The sequence below is a fragment of the Acipenser ruthenus genome, chromosome 11, assembly GCF_902713425.1.
Source record: "Acipenser ruthenus chromosome 11, fAciRut3.2 maternal haplotype, whole genome shotgun sequence".
Taxonomy (NCBI): domain Eukaryota; kingdom Metazoa; phylum Chordata; class Actinopteri; order Acipenseriformes; family Acipenseridae; genus Acipenser; species Acipenser ruthenus.
This window is the reverse complement of record NC_081199.1, coordinates 8,545,112-8,564,744: the sequence shown is the minus strand read 5'-3', so window position 1 is coordinate 8,564,744 and position 19,633 is coordinate 8,545,112. Positions and strand designations below refer to the sequence as shown.

Genomic DNA, 19,633 nt, shown 5'->3' with positions numbered 1-19,633 from the left:
AGTAGTAAAGCCGTGGTCCTTATCCGTTTCATTTCACAGGCCTTTGGCACAGATTCAGTGACCTCCTGTAGGGCGCCGTGGCTTAGATGGTTAAAGCGCCTGTCTTGTAAACAGGAGATCCTGGGTTCGAATCCCAGCGGTGCCTGTTTTTATTACTTTTCAGTACATGTAACACAAACGTTTAGGCTTAAACAAACACTTTTGTTAAAAGGTAAGAGACAAGGAAAAGAAAAAGACAATCCAATTTACGACGAGGATGGGATTCGAACCCACGCCTGCAGAGCACAATGGATTAGCAGTCCATCGCCTTAACCACTCGGCCACCTCGTCCCGTCTGAGCTGCTCCACAGTATCAAACTGGATGAAACACGGAGGATCTGTTCACAGTGCAGGTGGTGTCGTCAAACCTGTCCTAAAGTGCGCGATTATATGCCAGTGTGCATGCGCTTTAAACAATAGCAAGAAACCTGCAGCGTCAGGTGTGGTTTCAGCACTTGCTGCACCGGATAGCTCAAGCGATTATGAAATATTAGAAACCTTTTCCACAAAAGCGAAATGTTGAGAGGGTCCCTGCATGGTGGCCCGGTATGGGAGGTTGCATGGTGTAATGGTTAGCACTCTGGATTTGGAATCCAGTGATCCGAGATCAAGTGCCGGTGAACCGTACTGTTTGTCTTTAGTTGACTTAGAAAAAGAAAGAAATGGATGCGCAGGCTCTGGTTTTACACATCTAATGTTTGAGGGTCCTACAGCTAGCCTAAAACAACGACTCTGGTGGGACTCGCACCCACAACCTTTGAATCACACCTCAGTGTTTAACTAGAAGTCCAACGCGCTATCCATTGCGCCACAGAGCCTGCGAGGGCCAGGACGCGAACAACGTACCCACCAACAAACTGAGCACTGCTGTTTTGGCAGAATTTGAAAAGGGCCTGGGGGCAGTTCCTTTTTCGTTGGTTCAACCTTGACAGCAAAGGCAGTCCTGTAATTAATATTAGATGTCCATGAACTTGGTATATAACTTTTGTTTTGGAATGGGCACGGCGTTGCTTTAAAAAACCTTTAACTGCCCATTCCGTGCAATAAACAGCTGAATAGACAAAACCGGCCGGAACACGGGGTTCCGAAGCTGCACAGAGTATGAACATAATTCACACATTACATCTAAGTGGGAACAACATAACACTATTGAAAAAACCCACCGAACCGACCTTTCATTTCCCATTCCATGCAATAAACAGCTGTATAGACAAAATATAAAAAAAGACAAAATATCCTCCTCCCTCCTCCTGTTACATTAGTAAATGTGCTCCCTCTGTGCACAGAATATTATAGGCCACGGTGTAATTATTAGACGAATTGTCATGCACTCGGCTGAGTGACATAAGAGCGAGTGTGGAAAAAATGTGAATTAGCAAGGTGTTCGATGAAGCTTCTGTAAGGTGGCCCAGTGATTAAAGACAAAGGCTTTATACCAGGTGGTTCCCGGTTCAAATCCCAATTCACACTGTGTGTGTGACCCAGAGCAAATCATTTAATCTCCTTGTGCTCCGTCCTTGAAACATAACACCGAGGTCCTATTGGAGGAGACTGTGATGCATAGTTCACCCCTAGTGTTTGGAAGTCGCTTTGGATAGAAGCGTCTGCTAAAATGACTAATGAATAATTAAGAGACAAAACTGCTTGACGCCGAAACTGTGTCATTTATAATTTTCGTAGTCTTAGCACCTTCGCAACCCAGTGTTCCGGGAGCTTTTTGGTGATAAAAATAGGCAATATACACAATACAACATTGTGTTTAGCCCAATAACTTTCGCTTTATTAAAAAAGTTATTAAAAAACACTCACCGCCCGAACAGGGACTTGAACCCTGGACCCTCAGATTAAAAGTCTGATGCTCTACCGACTGAGCTATCCGGGCTCAGTAGAAACGCAACTGTTTAATACATTAACATGTAATACATTAAAATCCATCCCCACTCAATGAATCGTATCCTAACCAATTGTTTAGGCTACTTGCGTCTGCACCATATTTGCCTGGAAAAAAACGGATTATTGAACTATAAATGCAGACTTTGTCGCTGCAAAAGCAGGAAATGTTTATTTCTGTCACAGTGTGGTGTCAGTACCGCTGTTATTTAAATATAAATATGCAATGCATATATTTTCAAAGAATACTTTTCCTATTATTTGAACGTGTCAAGTGTTCTATGTCGTGCTGTTGGGTAATGATAGTTCAGTTCGCCAGACCTGCCAGCAGTTTCCAATATGAACTAAGAAATAAAAACGTCGCATTTTAAATTCAACCTGGAGAAATGCATGCTGTTGAACGGTTGTCTGCAGATGGGGATAACGCCTCTGAATCCAGCGATCCGAGTTCAAATCTCGGTGGGACCTGACTTTTACTATTTTTTTTTAAACAAGTGAACTACCTGTTTTCATGTTTCAATCGGTCAGCTGAAATAAAATTCAGTTCCGATGTCTAAGGTCGGAAATGGTTTCATAAAGACTAACGCGTTTTTGAAGGATGTTTGTTTAATTTGCAAAACTTTCCCCCACTTCATTTTCGAATGGTGCATTGTAATAGGGGCAGTAGTAAAGCCGTGGTCCTTATCCGTTTCATTTCACAGGCCTTTGGCACAGATTCAGTGACCTGCTGTAGGGCGCCGTGGCTTAGATGGTTAAAGCGCCTGTCTAGTAAACAGGAGATCCTGGGTTCGAATCCCAGCGGTGCCTGTTGTTATTATTTTTCAGTACATGTAACACAAACGTTTAGGCTTAAACAAACACTTTTGTTAAAAGGTAAGAGACAAGGAAAAGAAAAAGTCAATACAACTTACGACGAGGATGGGATTCGAACCCACGCCTGCAGAGCACAATGGATTAGCAGTCCATCGCCTTAACCACTCGGCCACCTCGTCCCGTCTGAGCTGCTCCACAGTATCAAACTGGATGAAACACGGAGGATCTGTTCACAGTGCAGGTGGTGTCGTCAAACCTGTCCTAAAGTGCGCGATTATATGCCAGTGTGCATGCGGTTTAAACAATAGCAAGAAACCTGCAGCGTCAGGTGTGGTTTCAGCACTTGCTGCACCGGATAGCTCAAGCGATTATGAAATATTAGAAACCTTTTCCACAAAAGCGAAATGTTGAGAGGGTCCCTGCATGGTGGCCCGGTATGGGAGGTTGCATGGTGTAATGGTTAGCACTCTGGATTTGGAATCCAGTGATCCGAGATCAAGTGCCGGTGAATCGTACTGTTTGTCTTTAGTTGACTTAGAAAAAGAAAGAAATGGATGCGCATGCTCTGGTTTTACACATCTAATGTTTGAGGGTCCTACAGCTAGCCTAAAACAACGACTCTGGTGGGACTCGAACCCACAACCTTTGAATCACACCTCAGTGTTTAACTAGAAGTCCAACGCGCTATCCATTGCGCCACAGAGCATGCGAGGGCCAGGACGCGAACAACGTACCCACCAACAAACTGAGCACTGCTGGTTTGGCAGAATTTGAAAAGGGCCTGGGGGCAGTTCCTTTTTCGTTGGTTCAACCTTGACAGCAAAGGCAGTCCTGTAATTAATATTAGATGTCCATGAACTTGGTATATAACTTTTGTTTTGGAATGGGCACGGCGTTGCTTTAAAAAACCTTTAACTGCCCATTCCGTGCAATAAACAGCTGAATAGACAAAACCGGCCGGAACACGGGGTTCCGAAGCTGCACAGAGTATGAACATAATTCACACATTACATCTAAGTGGGAACAACATAACACTATTGAAAAAACCCACCGAACCGACCTTTCATTTCCCATTCCATGCAATAAACAGCTGTATAGACAAAATATAAAAAAGACAAAATATCCTCCTCCCTCCTCCTGTTACATTAGTAAATGTGCTCCCTCTGTGCACAGAATATTATAGGCCACGGTGTAATTATTAGACGAATTGTCATGCACTCGGCTGAGTGACATAAGAGCGAGTGTGGAAAAAATGTGAATTAGCAAGGTGTTTGATGAAGCTTCTGTAAGGTGGCCCAGTGATTAAAGACAAAGGCTTTATACCAGGTGGTTCCCGGTTCAAATCCCAATTCACACTGTGTGTGTGACCCAGAGCAAATCATTTAATCTCCTTGTGCTCCGTCCTTGAAACATAACACCGAGGTCCTATTGGAGGAGACTGTGATGCATAGTTCACCCCTAGTGTTTGGAAGTCGCTTTGGATAGAAGCGTCTGCTAAAATGACTAATGAATAATTAAGAGACAAAACTGCTTGACGCCGAAACTGTGTCATTTATAATTTTCGTAGTCTTAGCACCTTCGCAACCCAGTGTTCCGGGAGCTTTTTGGTGATAAAAATAGGCAATATACACAATACAACATTGTGTTTAGCCCAATAACTTTCGCTTTATTAAAAAAGTTATTAAAAAACACTCACCGCCCGAACAGGGACTTGAACCCTGGACCCTCAGATTAAAAGTCTGATGCTCTACCGACTGAGCTATCCGGGCTCAGTAGAAACGCAACTGTTTAATACATTAACATGTAATACATTAAAATCCATCCCCACTCAATGAATCGTATCCTAACCAATTGTTTAGGCTACTTGCGTCTGCACCATATTTGCCTGGAAAAAAACGGATTATTGAACTATAAATGCAGACTTTGTCGCTGCAAAAGCAGGAAATGTTTATTTCTGTCACAGTGTGGTGTCAGTACCGCTGTTATTTAAATATAAATATGCAATGCATATATTTTCAAAGAATACTTTTCCTATTATTTGAACGTGTCAAGTGTTCTATGTCGTGCTGTTGGGTAATGATAGTTCAGTTCGCCAGACCTGCCAGCAGTTTCCAATATGAACTAAGAAATAAAAACGTCGCATTTTAAATTCAACCTGGAGAAATGCATGCTGTTGAACGGTTGTCTGCAGATGGGGATAACGCCTCTGAATCCAGCGATCCGAGTTCAAATCTCGGTAGGACCTGACTTTTACTATTTTTTTTTAAACAAGTGAACTACCTGATTTCATGTTTCAATCGGTCAGCTGAAATAAAATTCAGTTCCGATGTCTAAGGTCGGAAATGGTTTCATAAAGACTAACGCGTTTTTGAAGGATGTTTGTTTAATTTGCAAAACTTTCCCCCACTTCATTTGCGAATGGTGCATTGTAATAGGGGCAGTAGTAATGCCGTGGTCCTTATCCGTTTCATTTCACAGGCCTTTGGCACAGATTCAGTGACCTGCTGTAGGGCGCCGTGGCTTAGATGGTTAAAGCGCCTGTCTAGTAAACAGGAGATCCTGGGTTCGAATCCCAGCGGTGCCTGTTGTTATTATTTTTCAGTACATGTAACACAAACGTTTAGGCTTAAACAAACACTTTTGTTAAAAGGTAAGAGACAAGGAAAAGAAAAAGTCAATACAACTTACGACGAGGATGGGATTCGAACCCACGCCTGCAGAGCACAATGGATTAGCAGTCCATCGCCTTAACCACTCGGCCACCTCGTCCCGTCTGAGCTGCTCCACAGTATCAAACTGGATGAAACACGGAGGATCTGTTCACAGTGCAGGTGGTGTCGTCAAACCTGTCCTAAAGTGCGCGATTATATGCCAGTGTGCATGCGGTTTAAACAATAGCAAGAAACCTGCAGCGTCAGGTGTGGTTTGAGCACTTGCTGCACCGGATAGCTCAAGCGATTATGAAATATTAGAAACCTTTTCCACAAAAGCGAAATGTTGAGAGGGTCCCTGCATGGTGGCCCGGTATGGGAGGTTGCATGGTGTAATGGTTAGCACTCTGGATTTGGAATCCAGTGATCCGAGATCAAGTGCCGGTGAATCGTACTGTTTGTCTTTAGTTGACTTAGAAAAAGAAAGAAATGGATGCGCATGCTCTGGTTTTACACATCTAATGTTTGAGGGTCCTACAGCTAGCCTAAAACAACGACTCTGGTGGGACTCGAACCCACAACCTTTGAATCACACCTCAGTGTTTAACTAGAAGTCCAACGCGCTATCCATTGCGCCACAGAGCCTGCGAGGGCCAGGACGCGAACAACGTACCCACCAACAAACTGAGCACTGCTGGTTTGGCAGAATTTGAAAAGGGCCTGGGGGCAGTTCCTTTTTCGTTGGTTCAACCTTGACAGCAAAGGCAGTCCTGTAATTAATATTAGATGTCCATGAACTTGGTATATAACTTTTGTTTTGGAATGGGCACGGCGTTGCTTTAAAAAACCTTTAACTGCCCATTCCGTGCAATAAACAGCTGAATAGACAAAACCGGCCGGAACACGGGGTTCCGAAGCTGCACAGAGTATGAACACAATTCACACATTACATCTAAGTGGGAACAACATAACACTATTGAAAAAACCCACCGAACCGACCTTTCATTTCCCATTCCATGCAATAAACAGCTGTATAGACAAAATATAAAAAAGACAAAATATCCTCCTCCCTCCTCCTGTTACATTAGTAAATGTGCTCCCTCTGTGCACAGAATATTATAGTCCACGGTGTAATTATTAGACGAATTGTCATGCACTCGGCTGAGTGACATAAGAGCGAGTGTGGAAAAAATGTGAATTAGCAAGGTGTTCGATGAAGCTTCTGTAAGGTGGCCCAGTGATTAAAGACAAAGGCTTTATACCAGGTGGTTCCCGGTTCAAATCCCAATTCACACTGTGTGTGTGACCCAGAGCAAATCATTTAATCTCCTTGTGCTCCGTCCTTGAAACATAACACCGAGGTCCTATTGGAGGAGACTGTGATGCATAGTTCACCCCTAGTCTTTGGAAGTCGCTTTGGATAGAAGCGTCTGCTAAAATGACTAATGAATAATTAAGAGACAAAACTGCTTGACGCAGAAACTCCAGACCGCGCCCAACTTCCCACTGAGAACGGGTAATAACCATTCGTTTTGACTGCTATGGCTTAATATTGTTTGGTACTGGAAGTTTAATAATAAAGGTTTTGTTGATTGATGAGCTACACATGCGTTAAGTGTCTGATTTATTACTTATACCTTCCGGGAATGTTCTAAAACATAATCGTGAGGTTTAAAAATCTTACACTCTTGAAAAAGTTATTCCAAGAAACCGTATTTCAGGGGTTCCAAATAGTATACAAAGAACCTTTTTAAACAGCAGGCTAAACCACCACAAATAAACGTTGAAATCTCGAAGGATTAATAAGAAACCGTAAAACTCAAAAATAACCCCCAGGGGTTCTAATCTATATAGCCTTCTAATACTGAAAAGCCATGCAAATTGATTAAAAATCACAGGTTTAGTGCATGGCTCCACATTTGAAAGCTAAACTGGGTTTAAATTATAATTTATCGTAGCCATATATGCCACTGAAGGACTTAGGTCTTGACCAAGTACAACACAAACACACAATAAAAATGCCAGGGATGTAAATTAGTCAGATTTATTTAAAACACAATTTCGTTTCAATTCTCATATTGCACAAACTATTGCTGTGTGTTAGTTGCAGCGTTTCAGCCAAATACTTCAATTCGATGCATTGCTTCAAGGGTTCAGTCGTGTTTTCTCAGGCATTACACTGTCACATAGTTTAATATAGCAGCAACTCATTTAGAGCAAGAATACATTGTTTCATTTCTCTCTCGTATTCACACACACACACACACACACACACACACACACACACACACACACACACAGCACTAGACGAAACTGTTTGTTTGTTTGTTTGTTTATTCTGTTTTATTTATTTTTTTAGCCTATGCATATGACACACAATGTAAAAACGAATTTTTTTTGAAGAAGAAAATGGGAAATGCATCAAGGTTTCTGTATTTGAAGTCATCCTGCGTAATATTAAAATCTAAACTGTTTTGCTTTGTTTGCTCGTTTTTCCTTACATGTTGTAAACTACATAATTGCAAGGTAGTGTGTTTGCTTGCCTTTGCACTGTAATTGCACTGTATCCATTTTGTATCAAATATAGGCCTATGTACATATATGAATGTTATATACATTTAAAGACATTTTTTTATCATTGTAAGTAAGAACAAAAAAGTTGTGCAAAAAATAAATGTTGTGAAACTGTTGCAGCTATATATACGTGTTATTATTATATTTTTAATCACATATAACTGTTACAGTTAAGGGCTACCAGCAATTCCAGACCTTTGCAATTGTTCTACTTGTGAAAATACTGTTACTTTATCACCTCCTGCCCTGCAAAGTAGAAAGAAGGCCTCACTATATTCCACTATAAAGAAAAGGGAAAAACGATGTTAATCAATATGGTTCTGCTATAATACTAAAACAAATAGAGAGAGAGAGAGAGAGAGAGAGAGAGAGAGAGAGAGAGAGAGAGAGAGAGAGTGAGAGTGAGAGGGAGTGGGAGTGGGATTCTGTTTAATAGAGGGAGGGAGGGGGGATTCTGTTTAATATAGAGGGGGGAAGGGGGTACTGTTTGATATAGAGGGGAAGGGAGGGATTCTGTTTACTGTATTAATATAGAGGGAGGAGGGATACTGTTAGTATTTAAAAAAAATCTTTGTCTGTATATTTGAGTCGGTTATGCCATGTATGTGCTTTGGCAACACAATTCTTTTTATTGTCATGACAATAAAGCCAATTTGAATTTGAATATGAGAGAGAGAGAGAGAGAGAGAGAGAGAGAGAGAGAGAGAGAGAGAGAGAGAGAGAGAGAGAGAGAGAGAGAGAGAGAGAGAGAGAGAGAGAGAGAGAGAGAGAGAGATCATATAAAAACAAAATAAATACACAGTTTTATTGCACGGAATGGGCAGTTAAAGGTCGGTTCGGTGGGTTTTGTCAATAGTGTTATGATGCCCTCACTTAGTTGTATTATGTGTATAATTTTCGTCGTCTTTGCACCTTCGCAACCCAGTGTTCCGGGAGCTTTTTGGTGATAAAAATAGGCAATATACACAATGCAACATTGTGTTTAGCCCAATAACTTTCGCTTTATTAAAAAGTTATTAAAAAACACTCACCGCCCGAACAGGGACTTGAACCCTGGACCCTCAGATTAAAAGTCTGATGCTCTACCGACTGAGCTATCCGGGCTCAGTAGAAACGCAACTGTTTAATACATTAACATGTAATACATTAAAATCCATCCCCACTCAATGAATCGTATCCTAACCAATTGTTTAGGCTACTTGCGTCTGCACCATATTTGCCTGGAAAAAAACGGATTATTGAACTATAAATGCAGACTTTGTCGCTGCAAAAGCAGGAAATGTTTATTTCTGTCACAGTGTGGTGTCAGTACCGCTGTTATTTAAATATAAATATACAATGCATATATTTTCAAAGAATACTTTTCCTATTATTTGAACGTGTCAAGTGTTCTATGTCGTGCTGATGGGTAATGATAGTTCAGTTCGCCAGACCTGCCAGCAGTTTCCAATATGAACTAAGAAATAAAAACGTCGCATTTTAAAATCAACCTGGAGAAATGCATGCTGTTGAACGGTTGTCTGCAGATGGGGATAACGCCTCTGAATCCAGCGATCCGAGTTCAAATCTCGGTGGGACCTGACTTTTACTATTTTTTTTTTAAACAAGTGAACTACCTGATTTCATGTTTCAATCGGTCAGCTGAAATAAAATTCAGTTCCGATGTCTAAGGTCGGAAATGGTTTCATAAAGACTAACGCGTTTTTGAAGGATGTTTGTTTAATTTGAAAAACTTTCCACCACTTCATTTTCGAATGGTGCATTGTAATAGGGGCAGTAGTAAAGCCGTGGTCCTTATCCGTTTCATTTCACAGGCCTTTGGCACAGATTCAGTGACCTTCTGTAGGGCGCCGTGGCTTAGATGGTTAAAGCGCCTGTCTTGTAAACAGGAGATCCTGGGTTCGAATCCCAGCGGTGCCTGTTTTTATTATTTTTCAGTACATGTAACACAAACGTTTAGGCTTAAACAAACACTTTTGTTAAAAGGTAAGAGACAAGGAAAAGAAAAATTCAATCCAATTTACGACGAGGATGGGATTCGAACCCACGCGTGCAGAGCACAATGGATTAGCAGTCCATCGCCTTAACCACTCGGCCACCTCGTCCCGTCTGAGCTGCTCCACAGTATCAAACTGGATGAAACACGGAGGATCTGTTCACAGTGCAGGTGGTGTCGTCAAACCTGTCCTAAAGTGCGCGATTATATGCCAGTGTGCATGCGCTTTAAACAATAGCAAGAAACCTGCAGCGTCAGGTGTGGTTTGAGCACTTGCTGCACCGGATAGCTCAAGCGATTATGAAATATTAGAAACCTTTTCCACAAAAGCGAAATGTTGAGAGGGTCCCTGCATGGTGGCCCGGTATGGGAGGTTGCATGGTGTAATGGTTATCACTCTGGATTTGGAATCCAGTGATCCGAGATCAAGTGCCGGTGAACCGTACTGTTTGTCTTTAGTTGACTTAGAAAAAGAAAGAAATGGATGCGCAGGCTCTGGTTTTACACATCTAATGTTTGAGGGTCCTACAGCTAGCCTAAAACAACGACTCTGGTGGGACTCGCACCCACAACCTTTGAATCACACCTCAGTGTTTAACTAGAAGTCCAACGCGCTATCCATTGCGCCACAGAGCCTGCGAGGGCCAGGACGCGAACAACGTACCCACCAACAAACTGAGCACTGCTGGTTTGGCAGAATTTGAAAAGGGCCTGGGGGCAGTTCCTTTTTCGTTGGTTCAACCTTGACAGCAAAGGCAGTCCTGTAATTAATATTAGATGTCCATGAACTTGGTATATAACTTTTGTTTTGGAATGGGCACGGCGTTGCTTTAAAAAACCTTTAACTGCCCATTCCGTGCAATAAACAGCTGAATAGACAAAACCGGCCGGAACACGGGGTTCCGAAGCTGCACAGAGTATGAACATAATTCACACATTACATCTAAGTGGGAACAACATAACACTATTGAAAAAACCCACCGAACCGACCTTTCATTTCCCATTCCATGCAATAAACAGCTGTATAGACAAAATATAAAAAAGACAAAATATCCTCCTCCCTCCTCCTGTTACATTAGTAAATGTGCTCCCTCTGTGCACAGAATATTATAGGCCACGGTGTAATTATTAGACGAATTGTCATGCACTCGGCTGAGTGACATAAGAGCGAGTGTGGAAAAAATGTGAATTAGCAAGGTGTTCGATGAAGCTTCTGTAAGGTGGCCCAGTGATTAAAGACAAAGGCTTTATACCAGGTGGTTCCCGGTTCAAATCCCAATTCACACTGTGTGTGTGACCCAGAGCAAATCATTTAATCTCCTTGTGCTCCGTCCTTGAAACATAACACCGAAGTCCTATTGGAGGAGACTGTGATGCATAGTTCACCCCTAGTCTTTGGAAGTCGCTTTGGATAGAAGCGTCTGCTAAAATGACTAATGAATAATTAAGAGACAAAACTGCTTGACGCCGAAACTGTGTCATTTATAATTTTCGTAGTCTTAGCACCTTCGCAACCCAGTGTTCCGGGAGCTTTTTGGTGATAAAAATAGGCAATATACACAATACAACATTGTGTTTAGCCCAATAACTTTCGCTTTATTAAAAAAGTTATTAAAAAACACTCACCGCCCGAACAGGGACTTGAACCCTGGACCCTCAGATTAAAAGTCTGATGCTCTACCGACTGAGCTATCCGGGCTCAGTAGAAACGCAACTGTTTAATACATTAACATGTAATACATTAAAATCCATCCCCACTCAATGAATCGTATCCTAACCAATTGTTTAGGCTACTTGCGTCTGCACCATATTTGCCTGGAAAAAAACGGATTATTGAACTATAAATGCAGACTTTGTCGCTGCAAAAGCAGGAAATGTTTATTTCTGTCACAGTGTGGTGTCAGTACCGCTGTTATTTAAATATAAATATACAATGCATATATTTTCAAAGAATACTTTTCCTATTATTTGAACGTGTCAAGTGTTCTATGTCGTGCTGATGGGTAATGATAGTTCAGTTCGCCAGACCTGCCAGCAGTTTCCAATATGAACTAAGAAATAAAAACGTCGCATTTTAAATTCAACCTGGAGAAATGCATGCTGTTGAACGGTTGTCTGCAGATGGGGATAACGCTTCTGAATCCAGCGATCCGAGTTCAAATCTCGGTGGGACCTGACTTTTACTATTTTATTTTAAACAAGTGAACTACCTGATTTCATGTTTCAATCGGTCAGCTGAAATAAAATTCAGTTCCGATGTCTAAGGTCGGAAATGGTTTCATAAAGACTAACGCGTTTTTGAAGGATGTTTGTTTAATTTGAAAAACTTTCCACCACTTCATTTTCGAATGGTGCATTGTAATAGGGGCAGTAGTAAAGACGTGGTCCTTATCCGTTTCATTTCACAGGCCTTTGGCACAGATTCAGTGACCTCCTGTAGGGCGCCGTGGCTTAGATGGTTAAAGCGCCTGTCTTGTAAACAGGAGATCCTGGGTTCGAATCCCAGCGGTGCCGGTTGTTATTATTTTTCAGTACATGTAACACAAACGTTTAGGCTTAAACAAACACTTTTGTTAAAAGGTAAGAGACAAGGAAAAGAAAAAGGCAATCCAACTTACGACGAGGATGGGATTCGAACCCACGCGTGCAGAGCACAATGGATTAGCAGTCCATCGCCTTAACCACTCGGCCACCTCGTCCCGTCTGAGCTGCTCCACAGTATCAAACTGGATGAAACACGGAGGATCTGTTCACAGTGCAGGTGGTGTCGTCAAACCTGTCCTAAAGTGCGCGATTATATGCCAGTGTGCATGCGGTTTAAACAATAGCAAGAAACCTGCAGCGTCAGGTGTGGTTTCAGCACTTGCTGCACCGGATAGCTCAAGCGATTATGAAATATTAGAAACCTTTTCCACAAAAGCGAAATGTTGAGAGGGTCCCTGCATGGGGGCCCAGTATGGGAGGTTGCATAGTGTAATGGTTAGCACTCTGGATTTCAAATCCAGTGATCCGAGATCAAGTGCCGGTGAACCGTACTGTTTGTCTTTAGTTGACTTAGAAAAAGAAAGAAATGGATGCGCAGGCTCTGGTTTTACACATCTAATGTTTGAGGGTCCTACAGCTAGCCTAAAACAACGACTCTGGTGGGACTCGAACCCACAACCTTTGAATCACACCTCAGTGTTTAACTAGAAGTCCAACGCGCTATCCATTGCGCCACAGAGCCTGCTCCCTTGTTGAAACATAACACCGAGGTCCTATTGGAGGAGACTGTGACGCATAGTTCACCCCTAGTCTCTGGAAGTCGCTTTGGATAGAAGCGTCTGCTAAAATGACTAATGAATAATTAAGAGACAAAACTGCTTGACGCAGAAACTCCAGACCGCGCCCAACTTCCCACTGAGAACGGGTAATAACCATTCGTTTTGACTGCTATGGCTTAATATTGTTTGGTACTGGAAGTTTAATAATAAAGGTTTTGTTGATTGATGAGCTACACATGCGTTAAGTGTCTGATTTATTACTTATACCTTCCGGGAATGTTCTAAAACATAATCGTGAGGTTTAAAAATCTTACACTCTTGAAAAAGTTATTCCAAGAAACCGTATTTCAGGGGTTCCAAATAGTATACAAAGAACCTTTTTAAACAGCAGGCTAAACCACCACAAATAAACGTTGAAATCTCGAAGGATTAATAAGAAACCGTAAAACTCAAAAATAACCCCCAGGGGTTCTAATCTATATAGCCTTCTAATACTGAAAAGCCATGCAAATTGATTAAAAATCACAGGTTTAGTGCATGGCTCCACATTTGAAAGCTAAACTGGGTTTAAATTATAATTTATCGTAGCCATATATGCCACTGAAGGACTTAGGTCTTGACCAAGTACAACACAAACACACAATAAAAATGCCAGGGATGTAAATTAGTCAGATTTATTTAAAACACAATTTCGTTTCAATTCTCATATTGCACAAACTATTGCTGTGTGTTAGTTGCAGCGTTTCAGCCAAATACTTCAATTCGATGCATTGCTTCAAGGGTTCAGTCGTGTTTTCTCAGGCATTACACTGTCACATAGTTTAATATAGCAGCAACTCATTTAGAGCAAGAATACATTGTTTCATTTCTCTCTCGTATTCACACACACACACACACACACACACACACACACACACACACACACACACACACACACACACACACACACACAGCACTAGACGAAACTGTTTGTTTGTTTGTTTATTCTGTTTTATTTATTTTTTTAGCCTATGCATATGACACACAATGTAAAAACGAATTTTTTTTGAAGAAGAAGAAAATGGGAAATGCATCAAGGTTTCTGTATTTGAAGTCATCCTGCGTAATATTAAAATCTAAACTGTTTTGCTTTGTTTGCTCGTTTTTCCTTACATGTTGTAAACTACATAATTGCAAGGTAGTGTGTTTGCTTGCCTTTGCACTGTAATTGCACTGTATCCATTTTGTATCAAATATAGGCCTATGTACATATATGAATGTTATATACATTTAAAGACATTTTTTTATCATTGTAAGTAAGAACAAAAAAGTTGTGCAAAAAATAAATGTTGTGAAACTGTTGCAGCTATATATACGTGTTATTATTATTTTTTTAATCACATATAACTGTTACAGTTAAGGGCTACCAGCAATTCCAGACCTTTGCAATTGTTCTACTTGTGAAAATACTGTTACTTTATCACCTCCTGCCCTGCAAAGTAGAAAGAAGGCCTCACTATATTCCACTATAAAGAAAAGGGAAAAACGATGTTAATCAATATGGTTCTGCTATAATACTAAAACAAATAGAGAGAGAGAGAGAGAGAGAGAGAGAGAGAGAGAGAGAGAGAGAGAGAGAGAGAGAGAGAGAGAGAGAGAGAGAGAGAGAGAGAGAGAGAGAGAGAGTGAGAGTGAGAGTGAGAGGGAGTGGGAGTGGGAGTGGGATTCTGTTTAATAGAGGGAGGGAGGGGGATTCTGTTTAATATAGAGGGGGGAAGGGGGTACTGTTTGATATAGAGGGGAAGGGAGGGATTCTGTTTACTGTATTAATATAGAGGGATTGTGTTTAGCCCAATAACTTTCGCTTTATTAAAAAAGTTATTAAAAAACACTCACCGCCCGAACAGGGACTTGAACCCTGGACCCTCAGATTAAAAGTCTGATGCTCTACCGACTGAGCTATCCGGGCTCAATAGAAACGCAACTGTTTAATACATTAACATGTAATACATTAAAATCCAGCCCCACTCAATGAATCGTATCCTAACCAATTGTTTAGGCTACTTGCATCTGCACCATATTTGCCTGGAAAAAAACGGATTATTGAACTATAAAATGCAGACTTTGTCGCTGCAAAAGCAGGAAATGTTTATTTCTGTCACAGTGTGGTGTCAGTACCGCTGTTATTTAAATATAAATATGCAATGCATATATTTTCAAAGAATACTTTTCCTATTATTTGAACGTGTCAAGTGTTCTATGTCGTGCTGTTGGGTAATGATAGTTCAGTTCGCCAGACCTGCCAGGAGTTTCCAATATGAACTAAGAAATAAAAACGTCGCTTTTTTAAATTCAACCTGGAGAAATGCATGCAGTTGAACGGTTGTCTGCAGATGGGGATAACGCCTCTGAATCCAGCGATCCGAGTTCAAATCTCAGTGGGACCTGACTTTTACTATTTTTTTTTAAACAAGTGAACTACCTGATTTCATGTTTCAATCGGTCAGCTGAAATAAAATTCAGTTCCGATGTCTAAGGTCGGAAATGGTTTCATAAAGACTAACGCGTTTTTGAAGGATGTTTGTTTAATTTGCAAAACTTTCCCCACTTCATTTTCGAATGGTGCATTGTAATAGGGGCAGTAGTAATGCCGTGGTCCTTATCCGTTTCATTTCACAGCCCTTTGGCACAGATTCAGTGACCTGCTGCAGGGCGCCGTGGCTTAGATGGTTAAAGCGCCTGTCTAGTAAACAGGAGATCCTGGGTTCGAATCCCAGCGGTGCCTGTTTTTATTATTTTTCAGTACATGTAACACAAACGTTTAGGCTTAAACAAACACTTTTGTTAAAAGGTAAGATACAAGGAAAATAAAAAGTCAATCCAATTTACGATGAGGATGGGATTCGAACCCACGAGAGCAGAGCACAATGGATTAGCAGTCCATCGCCTTAACCACTCGGCCACCTCGTCCCGTCTGAGCTGCTCCACAGTATCAAACTGGATGAAACACGGAGGATCTGTTCACAGTGCAGGTGGTGTCGTCACACCTGTCCTAAAGTGTGCGATTATATGCCAGTGTGCATGCGGTTTAAACAATAGCAAGAAACCTGCAGCGTCAGGTGTGGTTTTTTGCACTTGCTGCACCGGATAGCTCAAGCGATTATGAAATATTAGAAACCTTTTCCACAAAAGCGAAATGTTGAGAGGGTCCCTGCATGGTGGCCCAGTATGGGAGGTTGCATCGTGTAATGGTTAGCACTCTGGATTTGGAATCCAGTGATCCGAGATCAAGTGCCGGTGAACCGTACTGTTTGTCTTTAGTTGACTTAGAAAAAGAAAGAAATGGATGCGCAGGCTCTGGTTTAACACATCTAATGTTTGAGGGGTCATACAGCTAGCCTAAAACAACGACTCTGGGGGGACTCGAACCCACAACCTTTGAATCACACCTCAGTGTTTAACTAGAAGTCCAACGCGCTATCCATTGCGCCACAGAGCCTGCGAGGGCCAGGACGCGAACAACGTACCCACCAACAAACTGAGCATTGCTGTTTTGGCAGAATTTGAAAGGGCCTGGGGGCAGTTCTTTTTTCGATGGTTCAACCTTTACAGCAAAGGCAGTCCTGTAATTAATATTAGATGTCCATGAACTTGGTATATAACTTTTGTTTTGGAATGGGCACGGCGTTGCTTTAAAAAACCTTTAACTGCCCATTCTGTGCAATAAACATCTGAATAGACAAAACCGGCCGGAACACGGGGTTCCGAAGCTGCACAGAGTATGAACATAATTCACACATTACAACTAAGTGGGAACAACATAACACTATTGAAAAAACCCACCGAACCGACCTTTCATTTCCCATTCCATGCAATAAACAGCTGTATAGACAAAATATAAAAAAGACAAAATATCCTCCTCCCTCCTCCTGTTACATTAGTAAATGTGCTCCCTCTGTGCACAGAATATTATAGGCCACGGTGTAATTAGTAGACGAATTGTCATGCACTCGGCTGAGTGACATAAGAGCGAGTGTGGAAAAAATGGAAATTAGCAAGGTGTTCGATGAAGCTTCTGTAAGGTGGCCCAGTGATGAAAGACAAAGGCTTCATACCAGGTGGTTCCCGGTTCAAATCCCAATTCACACTGTGTGTGACCCAGAGCAAATCATTTAATCTCCTTGTGCTCCGTCCTTGAAACATAACACCGAGGTCCTATTGGAGGAGACTGTGATGCATAGTTCACCCCTAGTCTTTGGAAGTCGCTTTGGATAGAAGCGTCTGCTAAAATGACTAATGAATAATTAAGAGACAAAACTGCTTGACGCCGAAACTGTGTAATTTATAATTTTCGTAGTCTTGGCACCTTCGCAACCCAGTGTTCCGGGAGCTTTTTGGTGATAAAAAAGAGGCAATATACACAATACAACATTGTGTTTAGCCCATTAACTTTCGCTTTATTAAAAAAGTTATTAAAAAACACTCACCGCCCGAACAGGGACTTGAACCCTGGACCCTCAGATTAAAAGTCTGATGCTCTACCGACTGAGCTATCCGGGCTCAGTAGAAACGCAACTGTTTAATACATTAACATGTAATACATTAAAATCCATCCCCACTCAATGAATCGTATCCTAACCAATTGTTTAGGCTACTTGCGTCTGCACCATATTTGCCTGGAAAAAAAACGGATTATTGAACTATAAATGCAGACTTTGTCGCTGCAAAAGCAGGAAATGTTTATTTCTGTCACAGTGTGGTGTCAGTACCGCTGTTATTTAAATATAAATATGCAATGCATATATTTTCAAAGAATACTTTTCCTATTATTTGAACGTGTCAAGTGTTCTATGTCGTGCTGTTGGGTAATGATAGTTCAGTTCGCCAGACCTGCCAGCAGTTTCCAATATGAACTAAGAAATAAAAACGTCGCATTTTAAATTCGACCTGGAGAAATGCATGCTGTTGAACGATTGTCTGCAGATGGGGATAACGCCTCTGAATCCAGCGATCCGAGTTCAAATCTCGGTGGGACCTGACTTTTACTATTTTTTTTTTAAACAAGTGAACTACCTGATTTCATGTTTCAATCGGTCAGCTGAAATAAAATTCAGTTCCGATGTCTAAGGTCGGAAATGGTTTCATAAGGACTAACGCGTTTTTGAAGGATGTTTGTTTAATTTGCAAAACTTTCCCCACTTCATTTTCGAATGGTGCATTGTAATAGGGGCAGTAGTAATGCCGTGGTCCTTATCCGTTTCATTTCACAGGCCTTTGGCACAGATTCAGTGCCCTGCTGTAGGGCGCCGTGGCTTAGATGGTTAAAGCGCCTGTCTAGTAAACAGGAGATCCTGGGTTCGAATCCCAGCGGTGCCTGTTGTTACTATTTTTCAGTACATGTAACACAACCGTTTATGCTTAAAAAAAACACTTTTGTTAAAAGGTAAGAGTCAAGGAAAAGAAAAAGTCAATCCAACTTACGACGAGGATGGGATTAGCAGTCCATCGCCTTAACCACTCGGCCACCTCGTCCCGTCTGAGCAGCTCCACAGTATCAAACTGGATGAAACACGGAGGATCTGTTCAGAGTGCAGGTGGTGTCGTCAAACCTGTCCTAAAGTGCGCGATTATATGCCAGTGTGCATGCGGTTTAAACAATAGCAAGAAACCTGCAGCGTCAGGTGTGGTTTGAGCACTTGCTGCACCGGATAGCTCAAGCGATTATGAAATATTAGAAACCTTTTCCACAAAAGCGAAATGTTGAGAGGGTCCCTGCATGGTGGCCCAGTATGGGAGGTTGCATCGTGTAATGGTTAGCACTCTGGATTTGGAATCCAGTGATCCGAGATCAAGTGCCGGTGAACCGTACTGTTTGTCTTTAGTTGACTTAGAAAAAGAAAGAAATGGATGCGCAGGCTCTGGTTTAACACATCTAATGTTTGAGGGGTCATACAGCTAGCCTAAAACAACGACTCTGGTGGGACTCGAACCCACAACCTTTGAATCACACTTCAGTGTTTAACTAGAAGTCCAACGCGCTATCCATTGCGCCACAGAGCCTGCGAGGGCCAGGACGCGAACAACGTACCCACCAACAAACTGAGCATTGCTGTTTTGGCAGAATTTGAAAAGGGCCTGGGAGCAGTTCTTTTTTCGATGGTTCAACCTTTACAGCAAAGGCAGTCCTGTAATTAATATTATATGTCCATGAACTTGGTATATAACTTTTGTTTTGGAATGGGCACGGCGTTGCTTTAAAAAACCTTTAACTGCCCATTCTGTGCAATAAACAGCTGAATAGACAAAACCGGCCGGAACACGGGGTTCCGAAGCTGCACAGAGTATGAACATAATTCACACATTACAACTAAGTGGGAACAACATAACACTATTGAAAAAACCCACCGAACCGACCTTTCATTTCCCAT

The 19,633-nt window shown here is 41.7% G+C and overlaps 26 non-coding genes across 26 annotated transcripts; 7 read left to right on the top strand and 19 right to left on the bottom strand.

The window, feature by feature from the left end:
* The first annotated feature begins 71 nt into the window (after positions 1–71).
* Positions 72–145, top strand: trnat-ugu (transfer RNA threonine (anticodon UGU)). The gene has a single exon. It is a non-coding gene; the product is annotated as a tRNA-Thr (tRNA).
* Positions 146–248: 103 nt separating this feature from the next.
* trnas-gcu (transfer RNA serine (anticodon GCU)) lies at positions 249–330 on the bottom strand. Its single transcript has one exon. It is a non-coding gene; the product is annotated as a tRNA-Ser (tRNA).
* A 436-nt stretch (positions 331–766) lies between these two features.
* Positions 767–857, bottom strand: trnar-ucu (transfer RNA arginine (anticodon UCU)). Its single transcript is given in 2 exon segments — positions 767–802; positions 821–857. It is a non-coding gene; the product is annotated as a tRNA-Arg (tRNA).
* A 991-nt stretch (positions 858–1,848) lies between these two features.
* trnak-uuu (transfer RNA lysine (anticodon UUU)) lies at positions 1,849–1,921 on the bottom strand. The gene has a single exon. It is a non-coding gene; the product is annotated as a tRNA-Lys (tRNA).
* A 741-nt stretch (positions 1,922–2,662) lies between these two features.
* Positions 2,663–2,736, top strand: trnat-agu (transfer RNA threonine (anticodon AGU)). Its single transcript has one exon. It is a non-coding gene; the product is annotated as a tRNA-Thr (tRNA).
* Positions 2,737–2,839: 103 nt separating this feature from the next.
* On the bottom strand, positions 2,840–2,921 carry trnas-gcu (transfer RNA serine (anticodon GCU)). Its single transcript has one exon. It is a non-coding gene; the product is annotated as a tRNA-Ser (tRNA).
* A 436-nt stretch (positions 2,922–3,357) lies between these two features.
* On the bottom strand, positions 3,358–3,448 carry trnar-ucu (transfer RNA arginine (anticodon UCU)). Its single transcript is given in 2 exon segments — positions 3,358–3,393; positions 3,412–3,448. It is a non-coding gene; the product is annotated as a tRNA-Arg (tRNA).
* Positions 3,449–4,438: 990 nt separating this feature from the next.
* Positions 4,439–4,511, bottom strand: trnak-uuu (transfer RNA lysine (anticodon UUU)). The gene has a single exon. It is a non-coding gene; the product is annotated as a tRNA-Lys (tRNA).
* A 741-nt stretch (positions 4,512–5,252) lies between these two features.
* trnat-agu (transfer RNA threonine (anticodon AGU)) lies at positions 5,253–5,326 on the top strand. The gene has a single exon. It is a non-coding gene; the product is annotated as a tRNA-Thr (tRNA).
* A 103-nt stretch (positions 5,327–5,429) lies between these two features.
* trnas-gcu (transfer RNA serine (anticodon GCU)) lies at positions 5,430–5,511 on the bottom strand. The gene has a single exon. It is a non-coding gene; the product is annotated as a tRNA-Ser (tRNA).
* A 436-nt stretch (positions 5,512–5,947) lies between these two features.
* On the bottom strand, positions 5,948–6,038 carry trnar-ucu (transfer RNA arginine (anticodon UCU)). The gene is given in 2 exon segments: positions 5,948–5,983; positions 6,002–6,038. It is a non-coding gene; the product is annotated as a tRNA-Arg (tRNA).
* Positions 6,039–8,998: 2,960 nt separating this feature from the next.
* Positions 8,999–9,071, bottom strand: trnak-uuu (transfer RNA lysine (anticodon UUU)). The gene has a single exon. It is a non-coding gene; the product is annotated as a tRNA-Lys (tRNA).
* A 742-nt stretch (positions 9,072–9,813) lies between these two features.
* Positions 9,814–9,887, top strand: trnat-ugu (transfer RNA threonine (anticodon UGU)). Its single transcript has one exon. It is a non-coding gene; the product is annotated as a tRNA-Thr (tRNA).
* Positions 9,888–9,990: 103 nt separating this feature from the next.
* trnas-gcu (transfer RNA serine (anticodon GCU)) lies at positions 9,991–10,072 on the bottom strand. Its single transcript has one exon. It is a non-coding gene; the product is annotated as a tRNA-Ser (tRNA).
* A 436-nt stretch (positions 10,073–10,508) lies between these two features.
* trnar-ucu (transfer RNA arginine (anticodon UCU)) lies at positions 10,509–10,599 on the bottom strand. Its single transcript is given in 2 exon segments — positions 10,509–10,544; positions 10,563–10,599. It is a non-coding gene; the product is annotated as a tRNA-Arg (tRNA).
* A 990-nt stretch (positions 10,600–11,589) lies between these two features.
* Positions 11,590–11,662, bottom strand: trnak-uuu (transfer RNA lysine (anticodon UUU)). The gene has a single exon. It is a non-coding gene; the product is annotated as a tRNA-Lys (tRNA).
* Positions 11,663–12,403: 741 nt separating this feature from the next.
* On the top strand, positions 12,404–12,477 carry trnat-ugu (transfer RNA threonine (anticodon UGU)). Its single transcript has one exon. It is a non-coding gene; the product is annotated as a tRNA-Thr (tRNA).
* A 103-nt stretch (positions 12,478–12,580) lies between these two features.
* On the bottom strand, positions 12,581–12,662 carry trnas-gcu (transfer RNA serine (anticodon GCU)). The gene has a single exon. It is a non-coding gene; the product is annotated as a tRNA-Ser (tRNA).
* A 436-nt stretch (positions 12,663–13,098) lies between these two features.
* trnar-ucu (transfer RNA arginine (anticodon UCU)) lies at positions 13,099–13,189 on the bottom strand. The gene is given in 2 exon segments: positions 13,099–13,134; positions 13,153–13,189. It is a non-coding gene; the product is annotated as a tRNA-Arg (tRNA).
* Positions 13,190–15,101: 1,912 nt separating this feature from the next.
* On the bottom strand, positions 15,102–15,174 carry trnak-uuu (transfer RNA lysine (anticodon UUU)). Its single transcript has one exon. It is a non-coding gene; the product is annotated as a tRNA-Lys (tRNA).
* A 742-nt stretch (positions 15,175–15,916) lies between these two features.
* Positions 15,917–15,990, top strand: trnat-agu (transfer RNA threonine (anticodon AGU)). The gene has a single exon. It is a non-coding gene; the product is annotated as a tRNA-Thr (tRNA).
* Positions 15,991–16,093: 103 nt separating this feature from the next.
* trnas-gcu (transfer RNA serine (anticodon GCU)) lies at positions 16,094–16,175 on the bottom strand. The gene has a single exon. It is a non-coding gene; the product is annotated as a tRNA-Ser (tRNA).
* A 438-nt stretch (positions 16,176–16,613) lies between these two features.
* Positions 16,614–16,704, bottom strand: trnar-ucu (transfer RNA arginine (anticodon UCU)). Its single transcript is given in 2 exon segments — positions 16,614–16,649; positions 16,668–16,704. It is a non-coding gene; the product is annotated as a tRNA-Arg (tRNA).
* A 988-nt stretch (positions 16,705–17,692) lies between these two features.
* Positions 17,693–17,765, bottom strand: trnak-uuu (transfer RNA lysine (anticodon UUU)). Its single transcript has one exon. It is a non-coding gene; the product is annotated as a tRNA-Lys (tRNA).
* Positions 17,766–18,507: 742 nt separating this feature from the next.
* trnat-agu (transfer RNA threonine (anticodon AGU)) lies at positions 18,508–18,581 on the top strand. The gene has a single exon. It is a non-coding gene; the product is annotated as a tRNA-Thr (tRNA).
* Positions 18,582–19,174: 593 nt separating this feature from the next.
* On the bottom strand, positions 19,175–19,265 carry trnar-ucu (transfer RNA arginine (anticodon UCU)). Its single transcript is given in 2 exon segments — positions 19,175–19,210; positions 19,229–19,265. It is a non-coding gene; the product is annotated as a tRNA-Arg (tRNA).
* Between the last annotated feature and the right edge of the window lie 368 nt (positions 19,266–19,633).